General features: G+C 38.7%; 1 long non-coding RNA gene across 1 annotated transcript; it reads right to left on the reverse strand.

Moving 5' to 3' along the window:
- Positions 1-764: 764 nt before the first annotated feature.
- LOC111189395 (uncharacterized) lies at positions 765-10,016 on the reverse strand. Its single transcript, XR_007439983.1, has 3 exons — positions 9,660-10,016; positions 8,560-8,659; positions 765-1,753 (listed from the first exon to the last, which is right to left on the reverse strand). It is a non-coding gene; the product is annotated as an uncharacterized LOC111189395 (long non-coding RNA).
- Between the last annotated feature and the right edge of the window lie 502 nt (positions 10,017-10,518).

Consider the following 10,518-nt stretch of genomic DNA (forward strand, 5'->3'; position numbering starts at 1 on the left):
GCGTGTAGAGCCGCTATTGTCAGGCGCTGTTTGGTATTCAGCCCACAGGGTGTCTAATCTTCTCCCACAATGATCCCATCCGTCTCTCTCACACACACACACACACGTATACACACACACACTTATACACACAAACACACACACACACACACACCGTGTTTGTTAGGCTGGACAGGCCCTCACATTATTATTAAATGACTGATCTGTGGTTGTTTGCAAGAAAACTGAAGAATCTAAGAAAGAAAACAGTATTTTAGCCCCACCCATTCAGTTTAGTCCCATCCATTCAGACTCCAGCACTTTAGCCCTATGGTATAATAGCCCCACCCATTCATTCTACAGAAGTTTAGTTTCGACCCCCCATTTAGCCTACAGCAGTTTAGCTCCTCCCATTCTAGTCCCACATATTTAGCCTTGAGTATTTTAGCCCCTTCCATTCAGCCTACAGTATTTGAGCTCCTCCCATTTAGCCTACAGCAGTTTAACCCCTCCCATTTAGAGAACACTATTTTAGCTCCACCCATTCATCCTACAGTATTTTAGCTCCACCCATTCATCCTACACTATTTTAGCTCCACCCATTCATCCTACAGTATTTTAGCTCCTCCCATTTAGTGAACACTATTTTTGCTCCACCCATTCATCCTACAGTATTTTAGCTCCTCCTATTCAGCGAACACTATTTTAGCTCCACCCATTCATCCTACAGTATTTTAGCTCCTCCCATTCAGCTAACACTATTTTAGCTTCACCCACTCATTCTACAGTATTTTAGTTCCTTCTATTCAGTGAACACTATTTTAGCTCCACCCATTCATCCTACAGTATTTTAGCTCCTCCCATTTAGCCTACAGCAGTGTAGCTTCTCCCATTCTAGTCCCACATATTTAGCCTACGGCAGTTTAGCTCCTCCCATTCAGCATATAGCAGTTTAACTCCTCCCATTCAGCATATACTATTTTAGCTCCACCCATTCATCCTACAGTATTTTAGCTCCTCCCATTCAGCCTACAGCAGTTTAACCCCTCCCATTCAGCGAAATGTTTGCCCCACCCAGCTTCTCCCAATTAGCCTACAGCAGTTTAGCTCCTCCCAATTAGCCTACAGCAGTATAGCTCCTCCCATTCAGCCTACAGCAGTTTAGCTCCTCCCATTTAGTTCAGTTCCACTCATTAAGCCTAGAGTATTTTAGCTCCACCCATATCAGTCTTAAAGGGGCGGTCAGACAATTACTGTTGGCTGTGTTTGGTTTATAAACCCACACAGATGCTGTAATTAGAGCTTTTTGAAGAAGTTTAAATGTATTTTAACATCACAATTTCACATATCTGTGATTTTTAATAATATTAAAGTTCAGCTCAGTCCTTCACACAGTTCACTGTGTGTCCAGCCCAGCTGCAGTGGTCAGTTACACACTGCACTTACACACCTCTAATAAACACCTACTGTCTCACCTGAGTGTGTAATCTCCTGCTAAACCCTCTCAGATCTCACACTCACAGTACTCTTCTTCAGCCGAACCCACAAGGGGGAGGAGCTACGGTGTGATTATGTTAATGACACAGCACTGGGAAGGAGTCAGAGTGTGTGTGAGTGTGTTAGAGAGTGTGTTAGAGTGTGTGTGAGTGTGTTAGAGAGTCTGTTAGAAAGTGTCAGAGAGTGTGAGAGTGTATCTCCAGCATGGCCGTCTGTCTGACTGCGGGTCTCACCCTGGTCCTCCTTCTGCTGTACCCAGCAATCAGCTCAGGTAACCCTAAAAAAATGCAATACCACACACACACACACACACACACACAGAACAGTTAACTGCTAAATGTGAATTATTCGCACAAACATGTTTGCATAATTTACATAACAACTGCTTCTGTCTAAAATAAAAAAAAACATTCTACAGTAAACCTGTTTATATAATCACATTACATTTATAATCACAATCAGAAATCAGACTTAGAATAAATAAATAGAATTATAACCACACAAAATATGTAGCTAATTGTATGTTTGTATTTTACTGTAGTGGTGTTTAAATGAGCAGTTCTAATCCTGAGTTCTGATACTGTATTTTGCTTTGTATTTGATTCGTATTAATACTGCTGAACGTTTAATAGTAAGTCTTAAATACAATTTAACTTCATATTCTAAATTGTAAATCAGAACTGATTACTGTACTAAGTCTGATTTCAAACTGCTTCAGACAGTTTTTGGTGAATACATTTGTTATTTATGAACCCGAATTATAATTTTACGTCTGTTATTAATTGTATTAACTGTGCTTAACTATAAAACATTAATTCTGAAAACTCAAAATTCTGGTTCTGAATTCAAATTCTGATTGTGATTACAACTCTGACCATGAATTCTGATTGTAAATTCTGATTCCATGTCATATTTCAACACCATGTTATCCATGTTATCTATACGACATATAATATAGTAGTTTCTGTCATAGATACTTTAAAATGTGGGTGTGGTCTTATTTTCTTTTCCTTTAAATGATAAACCATTGCTTTTAATCTGATTATAGAAATAACACATTTTTCAGGTTGAATTTAAGTTGCAAGTGGCAATTCTGGGCATGAATTCTATTTCTGATTGTAAATTCTGATTTGATATTTGTGATTCTTCATTATAATTCTATATCTAAAGATTGATTGTGCTTAAAATTCAGATTCTGAATTCAAAATTGTCTTTCTCAACTTGGATTGCGATTACAATTCTGGTGATGAATTTTATTATTATTATTATTATTATTATTATTATTTACTCTGACTGTGATTATATTCAGGTTCACTGTATAGCTTTTTTGGAAAGAGTAATTAGGTAAAACCTGTACTGTTTATTTTTAAATGTAAAAAAAATGCTTCCTAATATCACCTGTGAATGTACAGAAGAAATGTTATCACATAACAATTATTATACCACAGTTAGTTCCAATCCTGCAATGTAATTGGCTGAGAGGCGTTCTATGAGTACAGTAATGCACTGTAACCGAAGCTCCGCCACATATAGGTAACCTATAGTAAAGGTGCAGCGCTTACAAGCCAAACAGCGCAGCTACAAACAAACAGAGCAGTAATGGAACTATTTTAACTGGTGGAGTTTTTATAACCAAACAGATCCTATTTTCTCCTCCTCTTTAACTCTTTAAAATCTTTTTTTCAATAAACAGCAATAATGGAACTGTGGTATAATCACAACAATACACTCGAGGTTCATGCTATAATGTGTAATATTGGCACTGCTGTGCTGATCTACTTTGATGCAAACAATTCACATTTAAAAATGATATGATTCTGTTTTGTGCTTTTTTCTTCATATTAACTATTTTAAAAATTATTATTATTATTATTTTCCTTTCTTGTCTGTTCAGCTCGACCCTTAGCCGTGGATGATCTGGAAACGGATGTCCGAGATAAAGTACAGTGTGAGGTCATATCCCTGACTGAGGAACCGACCGCCCCGCCCCAGCCCACCGAGCCGCCGATGGTTCCGCAGACCCGGCCCGTTCCTCCAGTACTACCGGTCGTTCCGCAGGTCCCGAACACCAGGTATCCACTCCTCCTGCCCAGCAGGGGTGCCGTGGTTGCGGCGCAGAGTGCTGGTGGTTGGGTTGTCCCTGTGGGAGGTCTGTACCCGGCCCATGTTCTGATATACCCCGGCGGAAACCCGCAGGACCCTAATCTGGGTCAGGTCCCGATGATCTACGGAGGAAACCTGTGGAATTCTGGGAATGCCGGCTCACTGGCTAACGTTAACCCGCTGGCTCCCCTGTTTACCGCGCACAGGGGGCGTGGCCCTCATGCTCTGGGTGGGCGGGGCAGGCGCCAGTCTTCTGAAGAACATGACGACTGAAATACGCCGAATCGTACAGGATCTACTGACGTCAATACAGACCCGCTGACTCAACATCATCTTTACCATAGATAATATAGTGCATGTCACAGATGCTTGAAAAAGTGGGCGTGGCCTCCCTTTAAATGATATACCATTGTTTTTCATTAATAGCTCATTTGTCTGAAATTATTTTTTGGTTTACAGAGCCCACATTCAACATTTCAGTGTCCAATTTATTTGTAAAAAAAATATAGACTTATTTTTAAATATATGAATGTATTTTTTTCATAATAGTGTTTATATTGGTTTACTCATGAGTTCAGGTAATTATTTTGTGTGCTTTCTTTAACTTTATCTAATGCTAATCCTGAGATGGGATTATAATTCAATATCTAAATTTTAAATCTGAATTCTGGTCTTCATTTTTTAAACTTTAAATGTAATTATAATTTTGATTCTGATTTCTAATTCTTCTTGTGATAATACATGTGAATAGATTTGTTTCTAAATTGTACATTTTATTTTCAATGATGGTGTTTTTTTTATAGCAGACCTACATAGCCTGATTTTTAACGATTAAAATAAATTAAAAAACATAATATGTAAATGAGCTCTTTCCTGATTGTCTGGGCTGAAACACTCTTATAGCTTCAGTGTTTGTGAGTGGAATTGTGTAGTATTAAATTAAACCTTAGTAGTTTTTATATTAATATTAATATTAATATTAACATTATTAACATTACTATTATTGTTATTACCTTCACAGTAAATATATAAGTGGGAATTGCATCCATCTTACTCAGTATGAACGATACTTTATTTTAACTCATATTGTCAGACTAATGTCTAAAATAATTATAGACTAAATCAATAAAAAATATAAAGATTAAGCATAAATAGATGTTATACATTACTGGGATTATATATACTGACATGCCAAAAGTTATGAGACAGACTTGAGTATCGTGTCCCATGAAAGGTAAAGAAAGCTGCACTGAACTGTGGGATATGTGAAAAATTCTAGCCAGATGTAGCCGGTCTCCATCATTACAAAAACTGCCTTTATCACACTCTGTGGTAATTAAATATGTTTTATTTTGTGTACATTTTCCTCCTGAACATCACAGGAGATTGTTTTAGAGTCATAATAAGAATAATGCTAGCTTTTAGCTAATGTTATCATGCACTGAACTGACATCACAGGACAGTAGCACATAACCCTAGCAGGCTAGCGGTGGTATTGAACCGACTGTCAAGCTTTTTCAGTCTGGTGATGTTGAGCAGTGTATCTTGTGTTAATTTTAGAGATTGTAAAAAGCAGATTATAAGAGAATGAGTGAACATAAGCTGCTCAGGGGTTCTCAATTCTCTTTTTGGAGTTGCTCTGCCCCATGGGTTTTTTTTGTTTATGTACAATCATTGGTTTATACTATTTTACAATCAATAATAAAAGTCTATTTATACTGTTATACTGTCGTCTTAAAACACAGAACACCAAATATCGGCATACTGAGGACTACAGAATGATGAAGGGTATATTTAACGATTTAACGGTCTATACCAAAGTATAATGCAGAGACGAAATTGCAGCTTAATGCTGTGTTATCAAACTTTGTGCCAAAATGCAATCGCTACAGACTTTGACACACAATAATGAAACTGTCTGTCTTCACACCAGCTCTTCTGTTTGTTAGCTTTGTGGTAAAGTTCAGTCGATCTGTAGGCAAAACACAAGCTCTGATCCAACTTGTCGGATTCAGTCTGGTTGCAGGGCGTCGCTCTGCAGCAGTGAGTAACTCCATCACTCCGGCAGGATCAGTCATGACTGGGTTTATCAGTCAGCACAATAATCCCCATATCAACATCGCTGTGGTTAACCCCGAGATCCCCGACTCCAAAACAACCACACCTTCATCACCCTCACCCTCACTTCCTGCTGACTGTCTGCTGAGGTCTTACATTCCACACTGTTAAAGCTGTACTGCAGTCGTACCAAAGTCTTTGAAGGCAAGTCAGTTCATTCGGCAGCCATCTTTCCAATGCAGCAACGCGTTTATATCCAGTCCTACAAGAAAAAAGAATGGGGGGAGAAGGTCTAATTGGGTGGTACGTTGGCTTAGTGGTTGGCACGTTCGCCTCCCAGAGCTGGGGTCCAGGGTTCAAGTTCCTATCTGGGTGGAGTTTCCATTTTCTCCTTGTATCTGTGTGGATTTCCTCCAGAGAATCTGGTTTCCTCCCACAGTCCAAAAACATGTAGATTAGGTCAACTGGATACCCTTAAAAAATTATCCTGGTGTGAATGTGTGAGACTGTATGCCCAGAAATTTATTGGCACTCTGTGCTGGATCAGCTCCTCAGTGCTGGATATAGTCCTCAAGGTAGACGCACGTTCTGGTTAAGAGTACGCTGTGCACGATTGGCTGCCGCTTCTGTGTTGAGTGTATGTGGAATGTAATTGTTCTTGAGTGCCTTGAAAGGGCAAAATACTGTATAAGGCACTATACAAGAGTAATTGTAAATAAGGTAGTAATTTTACCATTTTAACAGCATTGTTTACATCACTGATAAACAGGTTGTAGTATTTGGTTCAATAATACACAAAAAAACACATTTCAACTTGTCCTGCGCTTATGCAGATCTCCTAATCGGCAATTAGCAACCACTTCAGACGTCCCAAGTTTCCCGGAAGTTGTGGGAGTCTACTGCATATCAATAACGGCACCCTGATGCCAGCAAGTCAGATAAAATCTCCCGGAATCTAGAACAAGTGGCCCAAGAGTGAACACAAACATGCACACGGCCGACACAGACTTTTTTTTGCCTAATCGTGTGTGTGAAAGGTAGTGTGCATAGTAGTGTCATGAAGTGCATGCAAAACAGAGGGGGTTCTGATTGGCCTGTTCCCTGCAAAGAGTCTGTGAGTCGGCCAATCAGTTTTAGTGCAGGCGGGCAGTGTTTTTTTCCCTCCTGGACGGAATACATTCAGTTAATTTCACCTCAAACTACTCTAAAGTATATCCATGTCTGGTAAAAGTAAAAAAATAATGACAGTCTTGCCCGCTGTAAAGTTTGTAATAGATAGATAGATAGATAGATAGATAGATAGATAGATAGATACTTTATTTATCCCGAAGGAATTTTAGGCATCCAGCAGCAACAACACAATACAATAAGAAACATACTCAGACAAATCAAAACACAGAAGAATAGAAAATATATAAGGCTATAAAAAAAAAAAAACTAACTATACAAGGTAAGGATCTATCTGTAAACGGAGCAGTGCAGTAGACATTGCTAATGGTCATAAATAATTAAATAATTAACAGAGTAAAGTGCAATGACATCGATTACGAAAGTGACTGATGTGACATAGAAATATAATATAATATAAGTATGCATACGTTACAAGACAGTTCTAAAAAGAGAATGTGAAAATGTGAACACCCAATCATGAGTAAGGTATACTTTAATGTAAGCGAGGTTGGGGAAGTGTTAATATAAATAATTAAGTTGTTGAATAATGTCCAAGTGGTGTGCCTGGATTAAACTCAGTCGTCAGCAGCATCCCGTCCCCGATGGGAGGAGTTAAAGAGTCTGATGGCTCTCGGAATGAAGGATTTTCTGAGTCTGTCTGTTGTGCAGCTCTGTGACAGCAGTCTGCCACTGAACACACTCCTCTGCTTCATGATGGTGGTGTGAAGTGGGTGACTATCATTGTTCATGATAGAAAGCAGTTTATCCAAAGTCCTTCTCTCAGCTATTGTAACCAGAGAGTCCAGTTCCATTCCAACCACTGCCCCGGCCCTCCTGACCAGCTCCTCCAGCCGTGATGCATCTCTCCTCTTCATGTTGCCTCCCCAGCACACCACAGCGTAGAAGAGAATGCTGGCCACGATTGATTGGTAGAACATCTGCAGAAGCTTCTTACAGATGTTAAAGGACAGCAGTCTCCTCAAGAAATAGAGCCGGCTCTGTCCCTTCCTGTACAGGGTGTCTGTATTTGTTGACCAATCCAGTTTGTTGTCCAGTTGCAGACCAAGGTACTTGTAGGTCTTTACTGTCTCCACATCAACCCCCTCGATGGACACTGTCCACCACCATCTCCTTGGTCTTGGATATGTTCAACTGCAGTTGGTTCAGTCGGCACCAAGCAACAAAGTCATCCACCTGTCTCTTGTACTCCTCCTCCTGACCACCCTTCACACACCCAACGATGGCAGTGTCATCCGAGAATTTCTGCAGGTGCCACATCTCAGAGTTGTACTGGAAGTCTGATGTGTAGAGAGTGAAGAGGAAGGGGGAGAGCACAGTCCCCTGTGGTGCTCCAGTGCTACTGACCACAGTCTCCGATGTGCCGTCAGTGAGCCTCACGTACTGTGGTCTGCGTAAAATAGTGATTTTAGCATTGTTCATGAAGGAAAAATATGACTGCAAAAGGCATGTTGAGGCAAGGTAATATAGCCAAAAGATAAGAGTTCTGTTATCCTTTTGTGTGTATCGTTTTGGTCACTACGCTGCCTCTAAACAACACTACAGCAACAGCCTAAAATACCATTACTATCTCCCTGCAACATTGTAGCACCCACCTACCAAATGATGGAAAATCGGGTATATATTATGTATATATAAATATATGTGTATATTGTGAGGTATCCCCCTACCTTTCAGCTTTTGAATATTTGAGGGATATGAACAGTGTTAGCTGTAATAGCGTAATCACAAGACCTGCGGTCGAGACGTTCGCTGTAGGGTCTGAATTCAGTGTCTGAGAGGAGCCGCCATGTTCAGCCTTATCAGATCCCGCCAGCCTGTACACGAAATAATGCTGAAGTAGTCATCACACACACACACACACACACACACACACACACACACAAATAGCATCAGCAAATGTTTTGTGATTTTTCTTTATTCATCTCATAACAAAATGTCAAAAAGCTCATAACTCATAACATAAACAGTGCTGCGTTTAGAGGGTCAGGGTTGTCACTTTTCACACTCCCAAAAAACATCCAAATACAGTCTCTGACTAGAATCCAAAAACTACATTACCCACTATTCCCTGGTCTCTCGCTTCTCATGTCACATGACTCTGCCTAACTAGCTAGATGTAACATAGCCAGCTAACCATCACCTAGCTAATCTTGATCGCTAACTAAATGTAACCAAGCAAGCTAACTGTGACCTAGCCAGCTAACTGTCACCTAGCTAACCTAGTTAGTTAATTGTAACCTGGCTAACCTAGATAGCTAACTGTAAATTAGCCAGCTAACCATGTAAATTAACTAACCTAGATAGTTAATTGTAACCTAACTAACTGTAGCCTAGCCAGCTAACTGTAACCTAGCTAACCTAGTTAGTTAATTGTTACCTGGCTAAGCTAGTTAGTCAATTGTTACCTGGCTAAAATAGTTAGTTAATTGTAACCTGGCTAACCTAGTTGGCTACTTATAACATGGCTAATACAGCCAGCTAACTGTTACCGTTAGCTACGTTACAGTTAGCTAACTAGGTTAGTTAGGTTACAGTTAGCTAACCTAGTTAGCTAACTGTAACCTGGCTAACCTAGTTCTCTTACTGTAACCTATCTTGCCTAATTAGCTAACTGTACCCTGGTAAACTAGTTAGCTACCTGTAACCTAGCTAACCTAGTTAGCTAATGTAACCTTGTTAGCTAATTGTAACATAGCTAACCTAGTTAGCTAACTATAACCTTGTTAGCTAATTGTAACATAGCTAACCTAGTTAGCTAACTGTAACCTAAATTTAGCTAACTATAACCTAGAAAGCTAAATAATTAATCTAATCAACAATAGTAAATTTACCTTTCAGACTGGCTGACAGATTCAGCTAAAGAGGTGTTGAGCTTGATTTAACTTGATTTCACTAATTATTAATCAGTAAAAAAATCTTCTTTCTCAACCTTTAAGCGCAGAATTGAGATGTTTTCCCTCAGATTCATTTCCACTCCATTAATCTTGTCTTGGGTTTGGCACCAGAAAGGTTAATTAGTCTCAGTTATTAAAATATAGGTGGAATTTGTGTGTGTTTGGTGGATAAACACTGAATAACCCTGAAATTTAAGCGGTAAAAGTTAATAAATTATAATATTAATAATATAGCTTATGCTAAGCTAACCGCGTTAATTTACACAGTTTAACGGTCTTCCCGCTCTGAGGAGCTCGCGCTGTAACCCATCCAATCAGGGGCAGAGTACGGCCAACACAAGGCCCGCCCATTCAGCGTTTTCATTGGTCCAAAAACCAATAGCTCGTTTACTGATTTTTTTTACAACACACAGCTACTCTTTTCGTAAATATTATTATTAAATATTTATTTTTTACTTTAGTTTTTTGACTGCACAAGCTCCTATATTTGTAATTATAATAATTGTCATTTGATCTTTTAAAAATGCTATTTTTCCTACACATAGCTTCTCTCCTTGTAATAATTATACTTTTGATTATTTACAAAATATTATTAAACAAATATAGTTAATTATTTTAAAGACAATGCTCCTCTCTTTGGATTTTTTTTTGTTTACTTATTTTTTTTATTTTTTTATTGTTTATCACAATCTTTCTATTTGTTTTTAATTAATATTTGTATTTTTATTTTATGTTTTTGTTTGACAGCACACCGCTTATCTTCTTGTAATTATTATAATTTGTCACTTTATATATG

The sequence above is a fragment of the Astyanax mexicanus genome, chromosome 7 (genome assembly GCF_023375975.1).
Source record: "Astyanax mexicanus isolate ESR-SI-001 chromosome 7, AstMex3_surface, whole genome shotgun sequence".
NCBI classification, from domain to species: Eukaryota; Metazoa; Chordata; class Actinopteri; order Characiformes; family Acestrorhamphidae; genus Astyanax; species Astyanax mexicanus.